The 11,797-nt window shown below is 38.2% G+C and overlaps 1 long non-coding RNA gene across 3 annotated transcripts; it reads right to left on the bottom strand.

The window, feature by feature from the left end:
• Window positions 1-1,147: 1,147 nt before the first annotated feature.
• On the bottom strand, window positions 1,148-11,156 carry LOC122087957. 3 transcript variants are annotated; one of them, XR_006142921.1, is made up of 5 exons: window positions 10,250-11,156; window positions 9,949-10,088; window positions 9,383-9,870; window positions 5,523-9,283; window positions 1,148-1,556 (listed from the first exon to the last, which is right to left on the bottom strand). It is a non-coding gene; the product is annotated as an uncharacterized LOC122087957 (long non-coding RNA). The 3 variants fall into 3 exon arrangements; XR_006142920.1 differs by having other exon boundaries at window positions 9,383-10,088; XR_006142922.1 differs by lacking the exon at window positions 1,148-1,556 and adding an exon at window positions 3,441-3,575 and having other exon boundaries at window positions 9,383-10,088.
• Window positions 11,157-11,797: the final 641 nt, after the last annotated feature.

Below are 11,797 nucleotides of genomic sequence, written 5' to 3'. Positions count from 1 at the left end.
TCCAGTGTTAGAAAGAGAAGCAAATAAACTAAATTTGACTACCTGGAGTATGTCACTCTCCTCTATGCCTATGATAACATTAATATCACACTCACTGCAATCCAAGAGAAAAACAAAAAGTACATTTTGAATCATTTTGAAAACCTGATAAGAACATTAATGCAGGCTGCTTAGATGTCTACCGACAGTTTGTACTCAAATGCTCTTTCATCCTTTTTAATGTGTTAATCATATACTTAACCCAAGTCATAATAAGACAATAAGCCCATCTGCCCAAAGTTCTAATGTCAGTTTAAAACTGGGACTTAATCAGAATAGTTGCAAACTTAAGGCCTACTAAAATTACAAGTTTTGCGGAGAGAAAATCAAGTTGGTGTTAGGGATGTAAGTTCAAGATGAAGTATAGTTTCCTTAAGTAAAATATAACTTGTATAACATATGTGTGCTTATATCATTCATCAATATTCAACATTAAGCACATCAACTTATCAAGAATCACTAAGAAAATTAGCATTAAGTGTATAACCACAAACCAGAACACCAAATACAAATATGAATACAGTCAATCTCAACCATAGAATCACACAACTGTGCAAACTGAAACTGCAAATAAGATTTCAAGAACTTGAAATCAAGTAATCATTAATCATTAGTCAAGGAGGATAGCAGCCTATAGCAATGTCACTCCCATCACCATGGTAGGATCGAGATAGGGTTGAACCATGCTATTAAGGTTGAATAGCGAACAAGTGGAATGAAAAAACAATGTATTGGCTACTCTCGGGTTATAATTAATTCTCTATTCATTTTTTTTAACTACATGATTACAGGTATCTCTCCTAGAACTGGAAAAAATTATATTGTTAATCAAGCATCCAAATGGCATAGAGGAGTATCTCTAATAGAAACAGATATGTTATTTTACCTACAGGAGTGAAGACTTGCAATTGACAAGACACACTGATAGAAGAGTTGCATCATATAATACAAAATGAGTAGAAAAAAATATTAAAAATCCATGCAAGCAAAGAACTAAAGCATTCCAAACTAATATTGATCAGATGAGTTCAAGATTGCAATAATAGATATGTTTCAAATTGAATAACAAAGCACTCAAGACTTCTTTGTATAATTCCAGATCCAAACTTTCTAAATTACAAGCAAATAGAGCATTACCAGAGTTCTAAATATTAAAAGTGCTGCGGGATAAGAAGGAACTACCACTCATTACCTGAAAGGGATGAGAGAGAACTTCATCTTCTACACTAATTCCTTAATTGTTGTAGAAGGCAAGGTATCTTGGCTATTCCTCCTTGCACTCCATTCAGCCATCAAAATCTCACAACCATTATGTCCAAATATGGCACCATTCGGTTAAGGTGCCCACGATTCTTGTTTCCGTTCGACACCCTATACTTAAATGTATTGTTTCCCTCACTTCTGAGCTCATGTGCATTTCGGTTGCCTATAGAGATTCTTAATGGTTTGAACAAGCCAATGGTTAGGGAAGTCAATGGTTTTCTCGAAAGTGGCATATAGCACTTGGAAGCAGTACTCTGTGAAGAAAACACAGCAATCAAGAGTAAAGTCAGAAAATTCGACAGTGAGAAATGGAATCAATGTATAAGCATACATGGCAACTTTTAACTTGGTTTGTATCTCAGATTTGAGTCATTCCAATGGCGCAAGTAATCACGCCCAAAGTTGTTTTATAAATAAAATTCCAATGATTGAAAATCCAACTTTAAATTCTGTTTTTATTTTCAGTTGCTACTTTACTTTAGTTATCTAGGGAAGGGTTCAGGAATTTAAGGTTGAAAAGAGTTTCCACTAGGTGATTGTGACACAAACATTCAAGTCCCAAAGGGAAAATGTCAGAAGGATTTTGCTTTACCTTGAGAGACAATAAGAATATTCTGAATATTTTCAAGTATGTTCTGTTTGGACTGAAAATCTTCAAGTCATAAATGTAAGAGGGTCCAAAATTTCTTGAGTGAACAATCTGAATTATGTATTGTCCAAATTTTTGATTCTTTTGATTTATCTGGGTCCTGAAGTAGTTGGGTGTTGAATTTAGAGATATCTTTTTATTTTATCCCTTTATTTCTTTCCTTTTTAGAGTTAGAACTTTGTTTGGTGGTATTCTTATTTGAGAGAGATTTTATTTCTATTTTCAGATTATATGCAACATTTGTTTTGGCCTCAAAATAGGAAAGTACATTTACTATTAGTCTTTAAATATCAGCTTGTACCCAACGATTTACTTGGATTTTTCTAGGATCGAGAATTGAATGAAGCTTTGGCTCAAGACAATGAGTGCCATGATTGCTTTTCTCTTTCTTCTTCCCAGACCTTCTCCCTTCTCTTTTTCTTTACCTCTTTCTATTTTCTTTTCATGTTTACTTTTCCCCATCCCTGTATCTGGGCGGTAGTTGCAGCCCTATTCATATTTATAAATTCCCACCTTGTTCTGATCTGTTAGGACTAAGACTTTGGTCGTAGATTTATTCCCCTCGGGCTAAATAACTCCTCAAGCCTCAGCTCCAAAGCCCTCCTCCAACCTGAAATTGAAGCCAAGTTCAAGGCCTGAACTGGAGGATATCGCCAATTATGTTTCGGAAATTTATCACCTGATTTTGGGTAGCAGATTTGGGTGTTTGTTGCATTGGTTTAACAGGTTAGTGGGTATGGAATGGTTCCCGGAAACTTCAGCTGGAACCAATCTTTCATGAGGGAGTATTGTTGCTCGAATTCATCATCTCTTCCATTGGTTCCATCGTTTGTAGCTCCTTCCCAAGGTTGAAGATGAACCATGTTCCTCTCCTTATTCTAGTTATTTAATGCCTTTACCCCCACCATTCAGATTGTCCTTTTGTTCCTTAGTATTTACACCTTGCCATTGAGTTTTGTCCATTCTAACATTACCCGTCTCAACCTCATATGTGACTTCCTCCCTTTGTTTAAACTTAGTTTTGTAATTTTGACTTTTTCTTTTGTTTATTCTTTCTTTTGTTTTTATTCTTGTATCATTGTCGCTCCTTTCTCTTATTATTTAGTTGCTGCCCTTATTTTTTGTCGCTTCCTAATTTACACCTGCTTAATAAATCTAATCTCGGTTATGTCCTTCTCCATTCGCTACCAAGCAACACCATAAAACAATGGGTTATTTAAAGAATGCCATTGCTTTGTATTGTCACACCCTGCCCCAATTATGGCTAAGGTATGTGGCACTGGATTCTCAACCCAGTCAGCCTCACATTACCCAGGATCACAAACGCAGTGTAGTAACCAAACCTACCTTTCACATTAATACCAATACCAAATCAAAGTATGCATATAAAAGTCATAGGAAGCACAGTTACGTCTAGTGACCATCTACAATGATATTATATATTATAGTTACAAGTCCATGAGAAATAAGTACCCAAGTAATCATTATAACATAAATCTTACAAACAACTGCCTCACAATACAAAATATACAGTGCAACTATAACCATCCCCCTCTACATGTCCAGTAACATGTCCCCTAACTCGAACCAGTCTTCTGTCCAATCTCGGCTCCAGCTTTAACATCTAAAAATAGATATCAACGAGGGATGAGCTATACAGCCCAGTGAAGGGTGATCATGCAAGCACACACATACAAATCATGAATGCCAACATAACCCACTCAATCATATCATATACTCCATATGCAAGATCCACATGGTTCAATTATTAATCTATAAATTTTTCATCTAATTACTTAGTCTCAATGTCTATAGGTATAAGTGCTATATGCAACATAGGTGGCATCCCTTACCCTATACGCTGGGCCTCAGGGATACAAGCAAGTTATAGGCATGAGTAATTTAGTCCCGGTCAGAGCCTCAGTCCCCCAGCCAACCCCTAAATAGTAACCTTTGACAGACATGGTCCCAGAATCCCACACTGTCATCGGTCTCCCATGCTGTCTGATAGTCATGCTTATAGTACATTGTACCATACTATGCCCTCTCAAGATATAGTACATCGTATCTGGGCGTTGTAGTCCTTTGTGACTTACCACCAAGTGGGATTAACCAACACCTCACCCCTATTGGCAACGGGTTATAACATTAGGGATGTGATCCTAACCATATGCATCTACATGTATCCATAATAACCATGACATCCATCACAATCATCTATGGCAATAGATGTAAAAATGACCTCTGAGCCCACGGTACCGAAAAGAACCTCGGCCACACCGTGTCACAAATCGTTAATATTACACCCACTACCATCTACTACCACAAGAACCATCCATAAATCTCGATCACACCAAAGTCAGAAAAATATACATATGTGAAAATATATATAAAATAAAATCATAACACCGATGTCATCACATTCCTCATGTGCAAGCAAAACCAAAACATACAAGAAACACTCCATAAAATAAACCAAACACCCACTCACTTGATTTTCCCAAATATGTTGTTTTTTCTCTGAATTCCCGATCACGCATGTCCTCACCTATACATTTTTAGGTTCCTAGATTTCCAATTTCACATTTAAATAAATTTTATTTCCAAGTGCACTTATAGAGTTTCCTTTCCTATACTTCAACTGAAATCTTGTACTATAATCCACACTCTGTTGGTAAGATGTCCACGGAGCCCAAGTCAGAATTCCTTCCCAGCTAACCAACTAGCATTCTAGTCCAACTTATTCAGCTTATAGAGCATTTCTTCAACCCACATAGTCATTGGGCTCATTCTCAATCTACTAGATTGGATCCACAAATATTTAACTCATAATTACCCTATTGGGTATGTATGTACTGCCCTTGGCTCAAGAAAGTACATGGATAGGGACCCAAGCATAGGTAGGGGTAATACTAACATCTCACAACCCAACACCTTCTATAGTATTTTCTTTCCCTTTTTAGGTCACAGAGCATGTCCTCTCATATTATTACTAGACAAGTTGAAGTTTACAGGCATAGTCCACTGGTTCTCAACCATCAAAACCCTTTAACTGTAAGGGCCAAACTGGCTGGCCAGTTCCCCTGGCAGAATAGGCCTTTTTAGCCTAACAGACCAACCTCTCTTTACAGAACTATTCCGAGCAGTTCCGAACAGATGTATTACATCATACATTCCCTACACCTTTAGAGCCCATTTCCCAATTCAAATTGGGTCTCTGAGCACTGTATTAAATCTATTAGATCTCTGTTTACCCAATTTACAACCTAGGGATACCAACTAAATTTCTTGCCTACCCCAATGCAAAATTAGGATCATTTGTGAGCAATATTCACCACCAATTGCAGTTAATTTAGCTCAATTGAGAAAAGCCTCATGGTTTAAGGTTTCTGGAATAACCCTATAGGTAATTGGGTTACAATTGGGGTCAAGAAGTTGGGGTTGTTGCTATGGGAGGCTATACTAAGTTCCCACCATTAATTTCTCTCACTCAATTTAATTTTTATATGAACCCTAACCCTAGCCAATTCCTAACTTAACTTAATTCACTGAGTTGGGTTTAGGTAATTACCTTTAGAAGTTCTTGGGAGTGTATAAGCAATCCACATGTAGCTATGAGGCTCCGGATTCCTTTCTCCAGCTGTGGAGCACCTTCTGGAAACATCCTTCCACCACTGGTAGTATTTGAGAGTGCAGTTACAGCAGCAGCAGCAGTAGCAACAACAGTAGAGAGAAGCAGCAGTAGTAGTAAAGAGTGCAGTAGAGAGGAACAACAACACTTCCTCTCTCCTCCTTCCTTCTTCTTCTTCTTCCTTCTCTCCTCCTTTCCTTTCTTTTCTCTCCTCTCTGTTTTCCCTCATATGAGATAGTAAAGGAAAGGAAACAGTAAGCAACCTCCCCTTTTATATAGCCAAGGGTCTGTTTGACAAAGTATTTTTGTTGATAAAACCCATTTTTCCTAAGTAATTAAACTTAAATAACTCACTATAGAAATTAGGGTTTAACATGAAACTAATTGCATTATGACCCCCTTAATCATGCCCCAATCCATGTTAAGAATGGGTAGAATTACCCTACAAAATAGTGGGTCCCACAAAGGAAAAATGCAATTTCTTGGCATTCTGCCACTGCAACCAGGTTGGCCGGTTAGCCAGAGGCTATCCCATCGGTTTGCTTCTGCTGGCTGCCCTGTTATCCTACCTTCTGCCCAGAGCAGTCCACCTTATGTAAGACTCTTCTTGACACCGATAGACTACTCTCTCACCTTCCCTATCCTTCTCCCTTATCTACTTTCTTATCCAAACAACTATGCTTACTTGTGCAGTTGCTTACCTTGAGTTTCTACTTCTCATTCCTCCTTTACTTTTCTCAATTAAATTCTATCATTAAATCTGAGGAGTTTTTAAATTTAGGGTGTTACAATTATGGCTTTCAAACTCGTCAAGATTTAGAGTCATCATCCTTGCATAACTATTGTTGTCCTTCAAACTTGATACCAACGATTCCAATAGCAAAGAACAAAGGCTCCTCAATGAAAGACCTCGATCATTGGATCCTTGTGGCATGAATTGTGCTGGAGAAAATTGATAGTGAGTAACGCCTTATCTGGATTCCATAAAGAATAAAATAACAAGAAAATGATAAAGGGGAAGACTCACATTTTCCTCGAGCATTCTCGCTGAACACTAACTAGAGCAGCCCAAATAAAAGAAGGGTTGTAAATCAACTCCAGATGAAAATTTTTCCATGACAGTTGAACACAATGCGATGAGGAAGCATTGAAAGAAAAACAATCAACTTAAAAATTCTAGTTAGTGCAAACTTCATAGGAACATGAGAGAAAAACTTATGTTGTAAAATCTCTCTTTTAAAGCACGTGATTATCATTTTAGATTCAGATTCAAATTTCAATGGGTTTGAAAAGTAAGAAATAAAAACTTTAGTACCAGCACATGTTGGTCATAGGTTAGAAACTTCAAAATAGACTCTCTAGTGAAGCAGGTGGTAAAGGTGCGTACATTTGGCCCTCCGAGAGCATACAATAGCAGGAGCCTTGTGCACTGGGTTGCTCTTTTTTCTTTTTTATTACTCAAACAGTCTTGCAAATCACCACGCTGAACATAACTAAAAATCTACAGAATCATTAACTCACAATGCATATGCAATAATAATATTATATATATATATATATATAAATTTATTGGAAAAAAAAACAAAGTACAGTTCAAATGTGCATTCCAAGCAAAAACAAGAAAAATCTACAAAAGGCTGAGCTTAAACATAATTTACCCCCATCAGCATAAGAGCATCTATGTTAACCTCCGCTTTATGATGGGAATGTGACCTTTGAACCAAGTAACGTTGTGCCAAGGGACTCTTGAGGCAATGGTACAAATAAGGTTCCAGGCGGAGGTAGAGAAGAAGCAGCCATTGGCAGAAGGGCTCTAGGAAATCCTGTCCTCTCGTACACTATTGAGGAGCAGGAGGATAGCCCAGATATTAGCTTGGGATGGGGAGGGGAGAGTGGACCAAGCATCATTTAAAATGATGGAGTCGACCATGGCATTTAAAGGAATGCCAGAGGAGTACAAAGTGTGGGCACTGATGATGGAGAGGAGGACCCCAGCAGGATGCCAATTGTCCAACCAGAGGTAGGTGGAAGACTCATTACTGATGGAGGAGGATATGGCGTTGAGGGCACGTGGTCTAAGGTTAAGGATGCTTTTCCAGACCCAAGAAGCATCAGATGTAGGAGAGACCACGAAATGGAGTCCTTTTTAAGGAGAGAGGAGTATATCAAGTTGACCCAGACACTATTGTGCTAGGAGGCAATTTTCCATATGAGCTTGAGGCTGGCAGCTTTGATGTTATCATTGACTCTTCTCAAATAAAGGCCCCCTCAAATTTGAGGAGGCAGACAGAGTGTAAAACCCTAAACTGGAAGCAGCTAAGCTCAGTGTCAAGACCTAGCTGGCATAGGAAATAGGCTACCTTGCTGTGGTGGATCCATTTGTGTAGCAGAAAGAGAGAATTTGGCTAATTAATTAGCCAAGGAAGAAGCATAAAATGGCCAAATATGAGTGGGACTAGTCCTACATTGGGTGGACTAAAGACCCCAAAAGTTAGGACAACAAATGAGTTAAAATGGAACCAATGAGCCTACAATTAGTTATGTGACTTTAAATAATTATAAAAAAAAATAAGTTAGTTTTTCTTAAAAAGCAAAACCAAACAGACCTCAGGGTCTGTTTTGGCTTAAGAAAAGGGGGGGTAGGGAGGTCGGCTAATGCCTCTCCCTTACTGCCGAGAACAGGAGGAAGCGGAGAAGAAAAAAAGAAAAGGGAAGAAGAAGAAGAAAAAGAACAGAAGGAGAGAAGGGCGACTATTCATATATTATCTTGGGTCTGTAGCTATATGCTTCCTGCTGCTTATGTTGTGCCCTCTTACTTGTGGTATTGAGATGATGATGCTGCTGCTGTAGAAAAGGGTGCATACAAGCCAAGATGAGAGGTGCAAGGTGCTATCCAAGCTGAAATCCTATTGAAATCCTACTAGACATGTTGACCTGCTGATGTACCTGTTTAGAGAGGTAAACTTCATCTCTCTACACTGCTGTACTGTCGGTTATACTCATGTAAATGGTATTTCAACCAAGTCTTAAGCATGCAGCCACCCAAAGAAGGAACCCTGGACTGCATACATATGAATTTGGCTGGTATCTTGGGTTGATTCCTATTGTACATGTTAAATTGATGATTAATTCTTGTTGTCCATATATTCTCGAAAGTACATAGAACTATAACAAGCCCCTGCAGCCATCCATAAATTGGGATTGAGCTCCACAGGTCCGGAAACATGCTTCGAGGGTTGAAATTGCCATCCCAAGGAAGAAAATTAAGGAATTCCACAGGGCAGAATTTTAATTCATATAATTGGGAGTTTTGGGGGCTGTAAAAGGACCCTAGAGGCCTTAGGGAACCTTCCCCATCGGCCATGGGTAGCCCAACGCAAGGAAATCACAAAACAGCCTCTGAGAGTGCAACAGTTTCGGCAAATTCTCTCCCACCGGTTAGGGCATTTTGAGCCCAATAAGCCCCTATTTTGGTTGGTTAGTACCCTATCCCTTGTGGGTTATGTCCCTCATCTTATTACTCAAATTAAGCCTATGGATAGGGGTAGTTTGGGGCCATTTCCAAGACTTTAAGCATACATCATCATTGTAGAAAAAACAAATGGTTATTGATGCTCACATTTAACTACAGAATCATGAAGAAAATGTCCATACCTATCGACCAAATTTGATTTTAAATATGTGCATTGGAAGCAAGATCCCTGCTTTAAAAAGAGGGAAATAGATTGAATGAGAACATAGACAAAAAGCATATCATTAAAGAAATATACAACATAAATAATCCAAAACATAAGATATACCTAAAACACACTCCAAGTCTTCACACGAACCTCAGAAAGATGATCACATTGAAATAAAGAATCATCAAGAAAATTATTAAAAATAAACTTAACCTACCCATACATGATATAAGTAACCCTTTAAAGCAATCTTCAGTAGAAGACCGAGCTTAATAATAATAATAGAAAAAAACATGGCAATGACCAGACATAAGTAATCCTTTAAAGGACTAACTCTGATTCTCACAGGTTGCCCAATGGAGAATGTTCCATCTCTATCTTCTTGGAAATTGGTGTTGGCTACATTTGAGCAATGAAATTAGAAGTGAAACAACTTAAGCCTTTAGGACCATGCATTTTGAATATAGACATGGAAAACTCAGAGACATACAATCGTGAGAGTTGCCCATTACTACCCAAAGTTTTATGGGGGAGAAGATTTTGGGGATGATGGACTTGCTTTAAGAGATGACATGGAATCCTGGAAGCTTAGGGGCTGGTCCATCATCCTACAAAACCCAAAAATAAAAGTTTCAGAATAGGAACTGAGATTATTAAACCCACACCAAATCTCTTGTTTAACATACAATGAATCATGCTTCAAATGCTTCAATTTCTCAAAGAATTTTGAAAATTAATACAGAAGCAATAACTATTCTCCAGTTGGTTTTCGTCATAGATAAAGAGGGTGCCTTAGTACAGTTGCTTAGTAACCCCCTGACCAATCCTGAAATAAAGAACAAACAACAGAGTTATTTAGGAATTTAAATTTGCATCTAACTATCTATTTTAGAGAAGACGAAAAAACTGTAGATGAAATGGACAAAAAGAAAAAAACACTAACAGCTTAATTTGTGGATATGGTCTCCTCAAGGATAATTTTATTACCTTCGTGAGCGAGATCGTATCCATCATTATCAGCTTGTACACACGCTTCTAGGGCTACTCGATTAGCTACAGAACCCGGTGCATTTCCCTAAGGATGTCCTCAACTTCTTCCACCAAACTGTAGTACGGAATCATCCCCAAAGAACTTGGTCAGATTGGGTAGTAAACTATGTTATGATCTAAATGGGTAAAAAATTTCTATCATCAAATCTACTTCTCAAACTTTCCTATCAACAGTCATATTTCCTACTCCCCCTTCGCTAACTTTTAGTATCCAAACTACTAAAGGTAGACACAAACAGCCAGTGTTAGAGAGTGAAGCAAATAAACTAAATTTGACTACCTGGAACATGTCACTCTCTTCCATGCCTATGATAACATTAATATCACACTCACTGCAATCCAAGAGAAAAACAAAAAATATATTTTGAATCATTTTGAAAACCTAATAAGAGACTTAATGCAGGCTACTTAGACATATACCGGCTGGCCAGTTCCCCTAGCAGAATAGGCCTTTTTCAACCGAACAACCTTGCCTCTCTTTGCAGAACTGTGCCGAGTAGTTCCCAATAGATGTATTACATCACACCCACTTCAAATAGATTCCCTCCACCTTAAGAGTCCATTTCCCAATTCAAATTGGGTCTATGAGCACTGTATTAAATCAATAAGGTCTCTGTTTACCCAATTTACACCCTGGGTATTCCAACTAAATTTCCTGCCTACCACAAGGAAAAATTAGGATCATGTGTGAGCAATAATCACCACCAATTGCAATTAATTTAGTTCAATTGAGAAAATCCTCATGGTTTAATGTTTCTTGGATAACCTTACAGTCAATTGGGTTACAATTAGGGTCCAGAAGTTGGGGCTATTGTTGTGGGAGGCTGTACTGAGTTCCCACCTGCAATTTCTGTCACCCAATTTCATTTTTATACGAACCCTAACTCTATCCGATTCCTAACCTAGCTTAGCTCACTGAGTTGGGTTTAGGTAATTACCTTTTGAAGTTCCTGGGAGTGTGTACAAGCAATCCACATGCAGCTATGCAGCTCTAGTTCCTTTCTCCATCTGTGGAGCACCTTCTGGCAACATCCTTCCACTACTGGTAGTATCTGAAAGTGTAGGTACAATGGCAGCAGTAGCAGTAGAGAGGAGAAGCAGTAGTAGTAAAGAGTAAGCAGAGAGGAATAGCAGCACTCCATCTTTCTTCCTTCCTTCTTCTTCTGCCTTACTTCTTCCTTCTCTCCTCGTTTCCTTCTCTTTTTTCTCCTCTCCATTTTCCCTCATATGAGGTAGTAAAGGAAAGGAAAGAGTAACCAACCTCCCCCTTTTATATAGCTAAACAGACCCGAAGGTCAGTTTGGCAAAGTATTTTGTTGATAAAACCCATTTTTCTTAAGTAATTAAACTTAAATAACTCACTATAGAAATTAGGGTTTAACATGAAACTAATTGCATTATAACCCCCTTAATCATACCCCAATCCATGGTAAGAATGGGTAGAATTACACTAAAAAATAGTGGGGCCCACAAAGGAAAAAGGTA

Source organism: Macadamia integrifolia, chromosome 9, assembly GCF_013358625.1.
Source record: "Macadamia integrifolia cultivar HAES 741 chromosome 9, SCU_Mint_v3, whole genome shotgun sequence".
Taxonomy (NCBI): Eukaryota; Viridiplantae; Streptophyta; class Magnoliopsida; order Proteales; family Proteaceae; genus Macadamia; species Macadamia integrifolia.
This window is presented reverse-complemented; position numbering and strand designations above follow the sequence as displayed.